Below are 15,840 nucleotides of genomic sequence, written 5' to 3' on the forward strand. Positions count from 1 at the left end.
TGGGTAATGCCTGTTGGATACTTCTGGAAAACAGTCATGATGAGCATTCAATGTGGTATAATGGTATGCATAATTGCTTTTCTTTACATGTCCCCTCTGCACATGTGTGCAAGTGAGTGCATGCACACACACACACACACACATTTTATTGTAACTCTTGAATACCACCAACTTTGTGTCAGCTTGCAAAGGTAAGAAATTGGAACTAAACTCCCAAGGTGAAAGAGCATTTTTATTTGGTTTATTGATTTGCTAGACAGTATAGGTTACTATTACAACGAGGACCACTAAAAAAATCACTAAACCATCACACAAATCAAAAATTAAATTGTTGGTCTTTATAGCACATTACAGTGAACTAGGATGTAATAGATGTTTTTGGCTTTCCTTAATACCATCTTTACAGAGAATTTGAAGTCCCTCACACTTTACTGAACAATAAATTCCTTGCTGTTATGTTAATTAATCATAGTAATTTGTTAACTTAGAATGTTGAAAAAATATTAAGCTTAAGACCTGAAATGTGATTGCAATAATCAGAATAGAGACTCACCTGTACAATTTTATTTGCTCATTTCGATTGTTTAATGGTCTTACTTGCTTTTCTTTAGAGGTCCTTTTAGTTTCTTGATAGCAGATGGAGAGATGTAATGACACTCAGTCTGGCTGAGCCCAGAATCAGAGTCAGGAGCCCCCAAAAGTACACAGCAGGGGCTTGTGGGTTCAGGGAAGGGGAGAAATTGGGGCGATGTTTGCAATCTCCCACACTCGGGCCATCCAATATGCAACCTCAGTGTCTGCCCTAGAAGGGGAAGAGAGCAGGGGAGAATGACAAACTGCCTCTGAGTGCTTCTACTTGGAGGTGACAGATGTCATTTCTGTTCATATTTAATTGGCGAAGCAAGTCACATGGCCATGTCTGACTTCAATGGGGCATGTGCCTGGAAGGAGAGAACTGGAAACATGGATGAGAAGTAGAAATAGAAATATCTACCGTGAGGTTATATATCTATATCTATATCTGTATCTATCTAATCTATATATCTATATCTATTCTTACGTTTCCCAGACATCTTTAATGAATGGTATGCTTTTATTCAGTTTTTTGTAATCTATGTGAATAGACTTTTTTCTCCTTCCAACAGGAACCTAATTAAAATAAAATGAGAGGAGTTTTGTATCTGGTCAGTGGAGGGGATGCTGACATGCATACAGTTGATATCTTGCCGATAAGAACTGCTGACCCCGTGTCCTCTCCTCAGTCATGCATTGGAGCTTTATCCTTTGGCAAAATTTTTAAAACAACACAGCATGGACTGCGGGCTTTTCTTTTTTCACAAAGGTATTAGAAAACCAATATTGTACAGGCTTTTACCTCATTAAGGAATACATCCATAGTAAGGTTTTGTTGTTTATAAGTAAGCTATTTAAACAAACACAAGTTTTCCCCAAGATGTTGCACATGGCAGAGAGAGAGAGAGAGAGAGAGAGAGGGAGGTTGAGACACATACAGAAAGAGATATTTTTATACTCAGGTATTTCAACCTGAGCACAGGGCCCCAAAGCAGTGTTATGATCTGTAAGTAGAAAGTCTGGAATCACACCTTATAATGGGACTTACTATCGCTTACTGTCAGACCCTGTTCCCAGCGCCTGAGCCCCATCCTCTGAGGTTGCAAAAATGCCCAGGGAAGGAGGTGATGAAGCCACTGGAAATGACAAAATGGTTAAAAAGAGTAGGAATCTTAATAAAAACCAGTTTTGGGTAGTTTAGATGGAGAAGGGTTACATTTCTCTTTAGGGCCCAGAGTGTGCCAGGGCACAGGTGGCCACACGTAGGAGGCAGGGAGGCTCTGAGGAGGAGGCTGGGACCTCCCTCCAACACGTCCCAAGGGCTGAGTGGTGGCGGGGGGAGCACTGGGGCGTCTGGACTGGAAGGGATGACCCTGCCCAGCACAAGGTCCCAGGGATGGAGAGGCATTTCCTGAGTTGGCTCTGAGTCCAGCAGAGACATCCTGGATGCTCTATGTAAAAGGTTAATTCATCTCTACTTTGTAAATAAACTGAGGGCTCCTGAAACTGCTTGCTGAGCTTGGCTAGGTTGTCAGTGGCTGTCAGCCTGCCTCTCTCCCCTGGGTCTGCAGTAAGCCTGGCCGGGAAGCTTGTCCCAGCAAAGCACATCTACTCTGCACAGACCATCTCCTGAGTTTCTGATTCTCTAGGTGGAGAAAAGCAGGGACTTAGATCAGGCGTGAAACAGACCTGTGTGAGGACCCTTGTGCCGTGAGGTTGGGGGAGGACCAGAGGGGTGCTGGTGGGGCTGCCTTGAGAAAGCTCAGAGCTCGGGGCCGTCAAGAGGGGGTTCGGCGGCCTGTGCAGGCGAGGCCTGTCCACCAAGGTGACGTTCCGGTGCCACCGCTCAGCCCCATGGGGCCAGAGCTTGGGGGGCCAGAGCAGCAAAGGCCTGCTTTTAGCAGATGAGCCTTGGGGCTCGAGGCCAGGGCTCTTAGGCAGTCGGCTAAGGTAAATGGGTATCTGTTGTCTAGGCTTTCCTTTTCAAAGGAACAGAAATTTAAGGTGTGTGTATTCCTATAAAAAGAAACACAAAGGCTTCTATTGGCACAGCATACTAATTTTGCCCGTTATCTTGGTTGAGAGAATAAGGGACTGCATTACATTCTCACAGGGGTGAGCGCACCAGCCAAGGTCTATCTGGGTTTCCATGGGAGCAGCGTGGTGTCACAGGCCATTCTGACCGTGGCATCACTGGCTTAATGCACGTTGGGTCATGCCCTGATTTCTTCCCAGGGAGGTTTTGAGTTGGCCTGGATGTAGGCTCAGGAATCAAGTTGTGCCTCTCTGTCATGTGAGATCATTAGGTCACTGATGTTAAGAAATGTAAATGAGTTCATTTATTTTGATCAGTCTTCGGAAGGAATACTTCAGTGGTCTTGGTATAGCCTGAACGTTTGCGTCCCCTCAAAATTCATGTTGACGTTCTAACCCCCAATGGGATGGTGTTTGGAGGTGGGGCCTTTGGGAGGTGATTACGGTTAGATGAGGTCATGAGGGTGGGGCCCCCATGATGGGATTCGTGTCCTTGTAAGAAGAGAACGGAGCTCTCTCTCCAACATGTGAGGATAGAGTGAGAAGGTGGCTGTCTGTAGCCCAGAAATCTGAAAGAGGGCTCTCACCACACCCCAGCCATGCTAGCACCCTGGTCTCTGACTTCAGCCTCCAGAGCTGTCAGAAGTAAATGTCTGTTGTTTAAGCCTCCCGCCCCGCCATCTGTGGTATTTTGTTTTAGCAGCAGAGCTAAGACAGGCCTAAGGGAAGGAATCTCATAATTCCCCCCTGGGAAGGAAAGGCTCATTGCATCTGATGCTGCTGTGCCCTCTGTTTTGCTGTCTACCTGGGCCCCAGGACACCCCGTGGTTGACCTTCACTCTCAGACTGCAGCAGTGGATGATAGGAGGCCTGTAAATGTGTGGAGACAAGATATCTCAGGCACGGGCACACACCGTGCATGTAAAATCCTCTGTTAATGTGATGGCCCCTGACTTACTGCCTTCCTGAATAAGCCAGGAAAAACAAGCATGATGCAGCCTGAATGCATTTTTAAAGCACAGTTATTACTTCTCTTCCTCCAAGCAAAAATGAGATCCTTTGAATATCAGATGTTAATGTAACCCAATAAAAATGTAGTAGTTTGAAGGGCTTCCCTGGTGGTGCTGTGGTTAAGAATCCACCTGCCAATGCAGGGGACATGGGTTCGAACCCTGGTCTGGGAAGATCACACGTGCCACAGAGCAACTAAGCCCGTGCGCCACAACTACTGAGCCTGTGCTCTAGAGCTCATGAGCCACAACTACTGAGCCCGTGAGCCACAACTACTGAGCCCGCATGCCACAGCTACTGAAGCCCGTGCGCCTAGAGCCCGTGCTCTGCAACAAGAGAAGCCACTGCAATGAGAAGCCCATGCACTGCAACGAAAAAGTAGCCCCGGCTCGCCACAACTAGAGAAAGCCTGCACGCAGGAATGAAGATCCAGCACAGCCAAAAATAAATGAGTAAATAAATAAATTATTTACAAAAAATATAGTAGTTTGAGGAGGGATGCACTGTGGGAGGTTCTGCTGATGTGGGGATGGATATGTAGGATACCATCCTGGAAAAGAACAATATCAACAGCTTTATAGCCAGGTTTCACTGAATGGCCTTTTGTGAATTTCTTCCCGATTAAGGAGGCCAGCAATCAGAGAACCCAGCGTTCCGTGTCTGTTTTCCTCGGATAAAATTCTGACAGTCTCACTGGGGGTTTGGCTACATTAACATCAAAGACACAGCCCAAGGGTAACCGGATTTGGAATATGGGAAGCGCAAACATTCCCGGAGGATCTACCTCCCTCTCTTGCACTGGCCCAAATTTCTGTTTCAATACCTCCCATCTGAACACCTCTATTAGTGATGACTCAAGGAGAATTTTATCTCTTAGGATCAATGAGTTTAAGTCCAAGGATGATTATCTTCTTCCAGTATCTCAGGTAAAAGTGAACAATTTTCTGCCCACATTAAATATCAAAGGACCTCAGCCTAGCACTTCACATGAAACGTTTGTTGTGGGTTTTGGATGCTGTATTTGGGTCTGGTCATCATAGATAAGGCAGGGCCTATGCTTTAAGAAGCATCCCCCTCTCCAGGCCCCTGTGGAGATGGCTTCTGCTTTTAGGAAGCTCAGGGGAGAGATTACTGTGCTATGTGGGCTGTGAGTGCTGTGAGAGCCATATGGGCAAACGTTACAAGAACACACACCTTCTCATGATTTTTCCTGGGGAGATCACTTCATAAAAGAAGTGATCTTTTAAGAAAGTCTTGCATTTTGGGATGGGAAAAATAATTACATTGTATATATGAGACAAGGTTTTCCTTAAGCACGTTTCAGCAGACTTAAACTGAAAGCAGATTTGATGTGATCTGTACTCTTTGGGAAGGAGAAAGGAGCACAACTATCGCGGGCAGGGTGGGTAATGCTGCAGTGGGCGGTGCAGTATTTGCCTGCTGTGTTCTGTTCGTGTAACGCAGAGCTCTGTGAGCCCATGATCCCTCTTTCCGAGGCACTTGCGTTTTAATTTTACTTCTAGTCACTGGGCATTTTCAAGGCAATCTCCTACATAGCTGCTCAGGTTGCCATGGCGATGAGACCCGATTCTGCCCTCAAGGTGCTTATGAGCAAAAGGAATGAGATCAACATCAAAATGATGTAAGGAGCAGACGTAATCACCTGAAAGCTTCACTTTTGATTTTTAAGGTACCGGAGAGCTGCAGAATTAAGAAGCATTTCTTTAACATTCACTAAAAATAAATTTATAGGACCAAATGAAAACTGTAAGGGAAGTATCTTTCTATCTATCTATCTATCTATCTATCTATCTATCTATCTATCTACTTATCTATCCATGCATCAGTGCATCTACCTATCATCTATCTATATTGATTTTCAGCAAATAGGAGCCTCGTTTCAAACACAGGAAATTATTCTTCACACAGGAGGTATACAGCAGACTGGAATTCAAAGGGTGGAGAGATGTAATATTTTCACTGTGTTTATTTTGGGGAGTGGAATAATGTATTATTCCATGTGGAAGTTTACTGGAAGGGAGAGTCCTGTTCTCTTTCTTTTTAAAAGCCATTAATTGATGATAATTTTGCCATTTAAGTCCATTGCTCACTAAATTAGTTTTTACATGTTATTCTACTGCCACCTGGAAGTAATTAGAAACAGGGTTGTTTACAGATCTGGAGAAAGCTCACATGACAGTGAGATTAGAGGTCATATTGATGAGGGGCTCAAGCCTGGCTTTTCAAAAATGACCAGCTAATGAGACCCTGGAAGAGCCAGAGCAAACAGAGAGCCTACTACTAGCCTTCATAAAGAAGGCAAATCCCCACTCTCAAAATTAGAAGCTGTACATTGTAGATTATAGCCTGAAACAAACAAACAAAAATGTGTTTCTGATTTTTGAACTCCTGAGGGAGGGAGAGAGACCCATAGCAGTAGGCATGTTAACATAATATTTAAACAAGAAAAAGAAACAAGAGAGAATGGTAGCAAATTTAGCCTGGAGCATCTCTGGAGTGCTGGTGTGTGTGTGTGTGTATGTGTGTGTGTGTGTGTGTGTGTGTGTAAAACACTCTATCTGCTATGAAGGTGTTGGTCATTAGGTCAGCCTAAAATGCCCCTTGATTTCCTACTCCGAGTGTTACCAGGAGGCTGTGGCTTCTAATTGCAGCTCTGACACAGATTAGCTGGGTAATGCAGGGGAAGTGACTCTTTTGCTGCAGCTTCCTCATGGGATGAACGTTAGTTTCATTGGTTCCCCTGACAATAAAATAGCAGGATATTAAGATTACAAACTGAATATTCCACTTCTCAAGCCAACTACTGTCCAAGTTATTATTTTTTTCTTCTTAGATTTAATCTCATAAAATTTTAATGTTAGGCCTGTGTCAAAGGTGCGGTCATTCATTGGGAAGACTCCCAGGATTCTGCATATAATCCTACTGTATGCACTGCTGGGATTTATCACAGTGTGAAAGGGTACAGAGCACAGTCAACAAAGGGGAAAGGTACATGGGGAGAAGTCTGGAGGAAACCAGATGCAAGCTTCCAGGAGTTCTTTCCCCACAGAGGATGTGCTTATTAGCTCAGCAGAGAGCAGTGACAACAGATGAATACAGAATGCCATCTACCAGGGAGCTCATTAAAGACTTGGTGCCCAAAGTTTTTACTGGAGGGCTGGTCACGTAGGCATGTGCGTGGCATGTCCCCAAATTCCAGACTCCTAGAAGGAAAGTAGGTCTTCCATGTGAACAGTATTGTTTATACAGTTTAATCACAGCGAGCCACTCTTATCCATTGTGGGGGGCAGGAACCCTCCCGGAATTCCAGTTCCCAGACACCAGCCAAGGGTCAACTCGCAACAGGCCTTTCTAAGGGTAGCAATCTCAGACCAGCTGTGTTAACTCTTGTCTGTACAATGCAACTTCAATGATGGTGCCTCATTATTATTATTATTTTGGCCGTGCTGGTGGGGCTTGTGGGATCTTAGTTCCCTGACCAGGGATTGAACCCATGCCCTTGGTAGTAAAAGCACGGAGTCTTAACTACTGGACTGCCAGGAAATTCCTGATGGTGCCTCATTATTTTCACTCATTTTTTCCCTCACTCAACCATCACTTTTTGCATATCCCCAGCACCAAATGTTGGAAAAATCAAGTGAATAAGACAATCTATACTTGGAGGACTTTATCACGTAATATCCATATATTCACAGCCTCTACATAGATCTCACCCCAGATTCTCTAATGTCCCCAAACACACTGACCCAGATTCTTTCCTAGCCCCACCTGAATGTCAGTACAGTTTTATTTTATGTTCAGCTGTTAGGGATCTCCTACCTGTTCTCCTCTCTACCTGCAAGGTTTGGTTCTTTCTAGACATGAGAAATAGATGGTAAGCCAAGTCAATTAGATGTTGTTTGGACCCAAGTGCGTTTTCTGGTCTCCTGCTCCTCTGTGAGATTTCAGCTCAGGGAAGTTGAAGACAATAACAGGATCATTAACAAAATATTATCAGGCGGTGATGACAATGAATAATACTGTTGATGTTATATCATTATCAAGCTGAAATCAGATGTCATGAATTGACATTTGCTTGGGCAATGTGCCATAGTATAAGAAAGCAGAGTTCAAGATTTCGAAACATAGTTTTTGACTCAGAATAAGAGGTCAGTGTGAAATCAAGGCCAAGACCTGAGATGAACGTGAAGTATGCGGGGCTCTTGGTGCTGCTTCCTGTGCATTAGGCAAGTCCAAGTGGAAGAAAGACCCTTACTGTGTGTGTCTGTGGCAGGAGCTCCAGAGAACCACCAAGCAGAGGCACCACAGTTGTCTGCCCTTTGTGGCTTTAACTCCAGGCAGATGGGACAGGATAGTAAACTTCTAGCTTCTTCCCTCCTCAGCATCCCCATCGCCCCTGGAATCCCCAGTCCAGGTAGTTGCCACCATGTTCTTTTCCCTCCTCCAGCCTGCTGAGCTGGCTGGAGACTGGGTGCCCTGACCATTCACAACAATTAATTTTAACTGCTCTTCACTGTCTCTCCAGATCTTTGGATATTTCTGCTGATCTGCTTTGTGTTGTTGAAAGTGGCTTTCCCAAGCTTTTCCTGGGGGTTCTTAAGACCCTCATTCCCAGCCCACTGTGGGTCTACTGTCTAATGTGCAAAAGATACTATCTTTTTACTTCATTGAGTCTGAAACCACCTCTCTCTGATGACCCCTCCTACCTCAGACATTGTATTTGTCATGTTTTCTCTCACAGGAAGAGATGGTCCTCTTTCCTTCCAGTCTACTCACAACCAGCACTGTCTCATGATTCCCCCTTGACTTTTCTAGGACCTGGTTCCATCAGTTCTCTCCTCTATTGCCACCATCGCCTCCTCAGTGATTGCTGTATTTCTTATGACACAGGTGCTCAGCTGCCCCAGTTTTAAAGAAAACTTTCCCTTGGCCAGCTTTCATACTGCTATGCTTTCATTCATTCTGTTTTCCCCTGGAAACCTTATTAAAGGAATAGTCTATACTCATTGCTACTCCTAGTCTGTACTGATTTAGGCTATGCCTCTTACATTTTACTGAAACTCACCTTGTCAAGGTCACTCATGGCATCCTGGTGTCAGATCCCAAGGCCATCGCTTGGTGCAAGTTCTCTCTGACTTCCTTCTCCCTTGGGTGCCCTGTTACACTGCCTGGGTGACTTCCTCCTGTCTATATCTTCATTATCTCTTTCCTTGAGTTCACATCTTCTTTTCCCTGCTCATAAATGTGAGTAGCTCCCCAGAAGTCAGTCCTCCCCACCTCTCTCTCTCAATCTCCAATTTCTCTGTTGTTCATTTCATCCCTTTCTCAGACTTCATCCATGACTTCTGCATTGATGACCCTGACATTGGCTCTGTCTTCTCTCCTGGGATTGATTAATCCCCACTGCCTGCTCCCTTCCTGCCATTTCCAACTGAGGATAACTAACGCAGAGCTAAGCATTTCTCACAACCACAAATGGATTTGCCTTTGCTTTGCTCTTTTTTTTTTTTTCCAGGTAGTAACTATTAGTTTCCAAAGAATCACAACCTAGGTGGCTTGAAAAAACAGAAATTTATTCTATCACAGGTCTGGAAGTCAGAGGTCCAAGATCAAGGTCTCAGGAAGGCTGTGCTCTCTCTTAAGGCTCTAAGGGAAAAATTGTTCCATGTGTCTCTCCTAGTCTCTGGTGCTTGCAATAATCCTTGGTGTCCCTTAGCTTGTGGACACACCACTCCAATCCCTCTCTCTGTTGTCACGTGGTTGTCTTCCTCTGTGTGTGACTCTGTGTCTCTTCTCTTCTTATGAGGACACCAGTCATGTTGGATGAAGGACCCACCCTACTCCAGTATGATCTCATCTTGACTAATTACATCTGTAATGACCCTATTTTCAAATAAGGCCGCATTCTGAGGTTCCAGGAAGGACATGAATTTTGGGAGAACACTATTCAACCCACTACATTAACAAAGCCTTTCGATTCCTTTTTGACCCTCTCTCATATTTTACATCTTTCTGTTTCCTGCTTGACACATAATAGACAATGCATATTAGAGGAGATCTTTAAAATTTGTTTTTAAAGGAAGGAAACAAAAATCAGAAAGCCTCAGCGGTGTGGCAAGAGGTACCAATACCCGGCTGTTCATGTGCTGTCCCCCAGTCCACCCCAGCTGTGCCAGAACGCCAGCTGGCAGCCTCCCCGTCAGCTGTCTCTCCTCCAGCTGCATGTAGCTCACACAGGGTTGGGAGCCAGGATGGGATAGAATCAAGATGGTCCAGGGCCAAGACACCGGGGCTGTAGGCTAACGGCTTGACTTGTATTTTCAGATCATGCTATGGACTGAGTTGTGCTCCCACACACCTAATGCATAAGGTCTAACCCCCAATGTGGATGTGTCTGGAGATGGGGTCTGTAGATGCTAATTCAGGTTAGGTAGGATCATAAAGGTTGGGCCCTAATCCAGTAAGACTGTGACCTTCTAAGCAATAGACATGTGAGTCCACAGCAAGAAGGGAAGACATCTCACCAGACCTCAGCCATGCTGGGACCCGAATCTCAGACTTCCAGTCTCCAGAACTGTGAGAAATACATAGGTGCTGTTTAAGCCCGAGTCTGTGGTGCTCTGTGACAGCAACCCAAGCTGGCCAACACGGATAAGATGCATGTAAACTCACTTTCTAACTCTAATTCTGCAATTCCTGACCTCCACTGCTTCCCTACGCAACGTTGTGGGTTGTGTATCAATAATACCACAGAACATGTTACGAAGCAATTTGATGACACAGTGAACGCTCAGGGTTTTGTTAAATGATACTATTTTCAAGTGCAGTGGATTATTTGGCCTCTCAGAGTCCTGTGTTTGCCTTCTCTATGGAAAGTGGGTCAGTTATTAATGGAAAAATGAAGACTACAGTGCCCCACCCTTATCCATGGGGGATACAATCCAAGCCCTCCAGCAGCGGATGTCTGAAACTATGGAGAGTCCCAAATCCTATATATACATACATAGCTATGATAAAGTTTAATTGATAAATTAGGCACAGTAAGAGAATATCTTAGTTGCCAGCATCACTGTTCTTGGGCACTGGGGCCATTATTAAGTAAAGTCGGTGTTACTAGAACCAAGAGGGCTACTAAGTGACTGGCAGGTAGGTAGCTTATTTGGTGTGGATATGCTAGACAAAGTGGTGATGCCTATATCCCGTGTGGGATGGAGTGGGATGGGGCAACATTTCGTCATGCTACTGAGAATGGGCGCACAATTTAAAAGTTATGAATTATTTATTTCTGGAATTTTCTGCTTAATATTTTTGGACCTCAGGTGACAGTGGGTAACTGAAACCTCAGAAAGCAAAACCATGGATAAGGGGGAACGACTCTACATTTCCCAAATGACGAGTGGGCTGAAAACTTACATGCAATTAATGTTTCCCCCCAAATACCCCAAATTCCAAAGTCAGTTCCAAGGTAACTCTAGTTTTATTAGGTGAACAATCACTTAGTACTGAAACGTCTACAACTAAGCCATATTTGGACAGTTGCATTGACTGTGCTGGGTCCATGTGTGGAGAAGTAGTGAGAATATTTATAGACTATTTCAGGCTCTTTAGTTTCTGGAGTACCGTGATGATGCCCAGTATTTACTGCTCAGAAGTGGGCTGTATAAAGATTAAAATCCCCAGCACACGTTGCTCTGCAGGAGGGCGTAGTTGAGATGTTCTTTTCAGAGATGCTGATAAACAGACAGAGTAAATAAGGAAATATAGGCTTCTTAACATCTTCCAATTGGGTCACATGCTCTTCCAGGGAAGGTTTCAGGCTTCTGCCCGCCTTCCATTTTGCCAAATCTGCACGAGGGCTTGAGCTTGAACTCAGAGAGACCTGGCTTTGGATCTCAATTTCACAGCTGTGGGAGCTTCATCAGTTAATTGCCTTTCTGTGGAATTGGACACAGCATTTTTATAAAGATTAGAAATGCCAGGCAAGGTGTTCCTTTTTAGCCAATTTCTGCTCCTGGCTGTGCACTCGGCTATCTCGTCAGGAGGTACAAGGATGGAGTCTGAAGCCACTGTCCACATCCACGTTCCAGGCCCACCACGGACCACACTGTGACCTTGCACTAATCACATAGTCTTTCTTTGCCTGTTTCCTCAGTCATAAAATGGTAACAATAAAATGTTGAAACGTTCCAATGAATTAATACACGTAAAGTGCTTAGAACAGTGTTTGACATAAATTTTGAGATTATTACTCTTGTAATTCTTACCTCCTATCTATCTAAAGTGTTCCTCCTCCAGAAACTGGGTAGTCAGGACTCCTGGTCCAAAACAAATAAGAAGTTGCTGTGTGGAGCTTGTTAGGGGTACGAACAGAAGTAATTCTATTTGAGAAGAGTTGTTTAATACGAGGTGTCCTGAAGAAGTCATGGATAAACGATCCGAAATCTTGCAATTTCAATGTAAGAGCATAAGAATGCTACGGAACTAATAGTTGTGTTGGATTTTATCAAAATAAACAATTTTTGTTAAATGTCTATTTTTCTTAAACAGATATTGGATGATATAAAAGTGAAATAATCTTATTTTTTGCCTTAACCATCACAGATATATCAGAATATATGTTTGCAGAATATATGTTTGCAGAATATATGTTTAGATTAAAACACTTGCAACACATTTGGGTTATTAAATAGCTAACAGTGTATGTCACATTATGCCTGACAACTTCACAACAACCTCATAGGTCATTATTCTCATCAGCCCAGGTGAAGAAACTGAGGCACGGAGAATTTCAGTAACTTGTGCAAGATCCTATATTGCAATTCTCTTTCTCTAAAAGATAGAGATTTTTCGTTTAAGAAAAACACAAACTTTCTTTCAGTCCATAGTCCATAAATGCATGAGTCAACACAAGTTGTCAACATTGCATGACACACAACTTTAACAGCTTTAACTCAAGAGTAGGAACTTGTTTAAGCAAGTAAAACATTTTAAAATGTGGTATGATCCAAACTAGACTTACCTTTCTGGACATTTGATCTATTTAGAGCATTTTATTATGTTTGAGGACAATATGCTTAATGATTTTTGAAACAATATTGCACAACTAAAGAAAAATCAAAATAGATGAAACTGTCTAGGATAAAAATAATTTTCTTAATTTCAGTTTTATTTAAAATTGACCCCTCCCATTGACCTCAAGTATAATATTATGATACCTGGTACATAGTAGGAGCTTAATAGATATTTGTTAAATGAATGTTGAATGAGCAACATTTCTATCAAAGTGGTGGTGCTATTTCCTTTCAAATTATTCTTAGTGCTTTATGAAGAGCTCTTACTTTCCTATAATTTTTTTTCTTCCTCTGCACAGTACAATTTCAAATCAGCCTCTTCACCCAATGCAAAGAGTGTCTGAGCAGGTGCATCAGAGGTAACCCGCGATTTCACAGCTGACTTTCGCACAGAGATATCCACATCCCCAGTATTTAGTAGTCCCAAAGCAAAAGCTGTCTTCTTTTATTTTCATGAAATGATTTTATTTTTGTAAATGCCTTACAGTTTTATGCTGCAGTATTTATTAAAATATAGCACTGAATAAGTCAACGAAAATCCTTATATGTCAAGACATTTAGAGGCATTGTATAGTATTTCTTGATGCACTGGGTACACAACCAAGCCATTGGTCCTAAGACATCACTTTTCTTGTTAATCTAAAGGGAGGTACCCACACGGGCACACACATTTGGTAAACACAGTGTGAGCTCTGTATGGCTGTTGGGTGTGCATGTGCCTGTTTCAAACAGGGATCAGTGTGCTCCAGCAATTTATGATGCTGCATCTAAAAATTGTAGAATATCTGTGTGGAAGAGCTTCAGAGTATCTTTCTGACCTGGACGGTGGAGCCCTGAAAGGTCACTTGGTGGGCAGCAGGATTGGCGACCACCTAGCCAGAGGGCTCACCCTCGTGAGCCTGGTTGAGGATGGGAATGCTGCCTGGACCATCCTTCCATCTGTATCACAGGATGCGATTTTGCATCGGAAAATTACTTCTTGGTAGAAGAAAGAGTCATCTGGGCAGTGAGTGGCAAAGTGGAGACTCAAACCTGGGATTTTGTGTGGCTGTTTTTGCACAAGTGATTTTAAATTTCTTTATTGCTGTCATTTAATCATTTACTATATGCATAAGGTGTTGTTTTTAAAGTTGCCATTTTTATTATGTGACCCATTTAAAAAGGGCACAGGTGAGATAGAGGCACACAGAAATAACTTACTTAAAGTCAGTAGGTTTACTGTATTGAAGAATGGGCAAAGACCAATGGGGTGCTTTTAATTATTGATTTAAAAGAAGTTCATTGAAAACTGTATGTCTCAAGATGAATCATTTTGGAATGGCCTTAAAATTCTGAGTTCCTAAGTTTTATTTCAGTAGCAAATATATAAAAGGCATTTTGATGCAGACAATATGTTGTATACCTGGGAATGTTTGCTGGTGGTTTCTGAAAAGAGAAACCATATATATATATATTTCTTTATAGATAGAAATGTCCTCAGATCAATGTTTCTTGACCTTTTTTTGGACCAGGGATGTGCTGAGGAAATAATGAAAACTGTGGAACAGTGGATCCCCAGGAAAACACATTAGCACCCAAACCTGCATTAATTCCAGGCCTTTTTCCTTCCCTTCAACCTCACCATCCATTTACACCCTCCTAACCCCATCCTTACTTCCCCTAGCCCAGATTAACTAGGTATTCATACCAGGTTAAACACTCTGATAGAAATGCTGGGTAGTCTCTCTCTCTCTCTCCCTCTCTCTCTCTCTCTCTCTCTCTCTCTCTCTCTGTTTTTGAACTCAATTTTATTTTGAAACCTTCAGGCTCACTCTTTTTTTAAAAAATTTTTTCTTATTGGGGTATAGTGTTTTACAGTGTTGTGTTAGTTTCTACTGTACAGTGAAGTGGAGTTCCCAGTGCTATACAGCAGGTTCTTATTAGTTATCTGTTTTATACATATGAGTATTTATATGTCAATCCCAATCTCCCAATTCACCCCAGCCCCTCCACCCTTTTTCTGGTATCTTATTTGTCTTTGCTTCTTTTGCTCCATCTGTTATGCATATATTTTTTTTCCTTTTGTGCCCCTTGAATTGTACCAATAACTTTCTCTGCAATTGTTCTCATACCAGGAAAAGCAAGGGGTTTTTATAAAAAGCCTTCATCAAGTCATTTTCAAACTGCAGATGCTTTAAGAAAAGCCATACTGAGTCCCCCCCTCCCTAATTAGATGGTGAAATTTTTAGTTCTTGGCACTGTTATCTATTTGAATTGAAACCCTATCATTGAAAAAGCCAAATGAACTTAAAACTGAGGAGGGCCATCTCCCAAAAGGGAATGCAGCCAGGCTCCAGCCCTCCGTGGAAAGCCAGAACACACACAATCTGGATGTACGTGACACATTTCTACAGCTCCCATCTCCAAGTTAAGTAATTTGTTCATGAAAAAATTATCCTGAGATTCAGGATCTTTTAAGAAATAGTCTGTATTACAAGTTACTCCGTGAATAACCAAATGTTGAAGACAAGTATATTTCAGGCTTGCAGGTAATTTTTAAATGATCCACCGAGTTTTTTCAGGGCTCATAAACTGTGCATTGTTGATATTTTCTGTTAGTCTATGTCCCAGTTATTCCCTCTTCTGTTGAGTTTTACTTCATCTCTTGTCATTAAATGAGGAAAAAATATACCAATGTATGTTTCAATCATTTCCTCTTGTGCTGATTTCTACACCACCCCATCACTAAAAGAAGGAAGTCTAAGCCTCCCATTGCTGGTCATGCCTTCAGTGATGACCCCATGAAAGGTTCCCATGAAACTCTGAAATCGATTTTAGATGTGAGACACAGAATCTTTGGTTTCTTTGAGGCCTGTTGCAAGCTCTTTACTGGACTGTTTACGTGATTTATTAATGTCCTGAACACGCGAATCCAGGTTTATTCCTCTGAATCTCTTGCTCTTGTTTACTGGGTTCAATTTGTTGAAACAAAAGACAAATACATATGTGTTCCTCTCTTCCTTTATCAAAATTACCAAACTGTTTACCTTAAACACCTTTAACTTATACTGAAATTTAAAAAAATGTTGTAGATAGTAATGTATGTAGATGCATAATTATTAACCTTTTTAAGAAAAATAATGAAGCTGGA

The 15,840-nt window shown here is 42.6% G+C and overlaps 1 protein-coding gene across 2 annotated transcripts in view; it reads left to right on the top strand.

Annotated features, from left to right (window-relative positions):
• DSCAM (DS cell adhesion molecule) overlaps positions 1–15,840 on the top strand; it is a gene marked incomplete at both ends in the record, with an annotated part of 733,770 nt that overhangs the window by 133,954 nt on the left and 583,976 nt on the right. The window lies entirely within an intron of this gene.

Source organism: Mesoplodon bidens (genome assembly GCF_964165515.1).
Source record: "Mesoplodon bidens genome assembly, chromosome: 5".
Lineage (NCBI taxonomy): Eukaryota > Metazoa > Chordata > Mammalia > Artiodactyla > Ziphiidae > Mesoplodon > Mesoplodon bidens.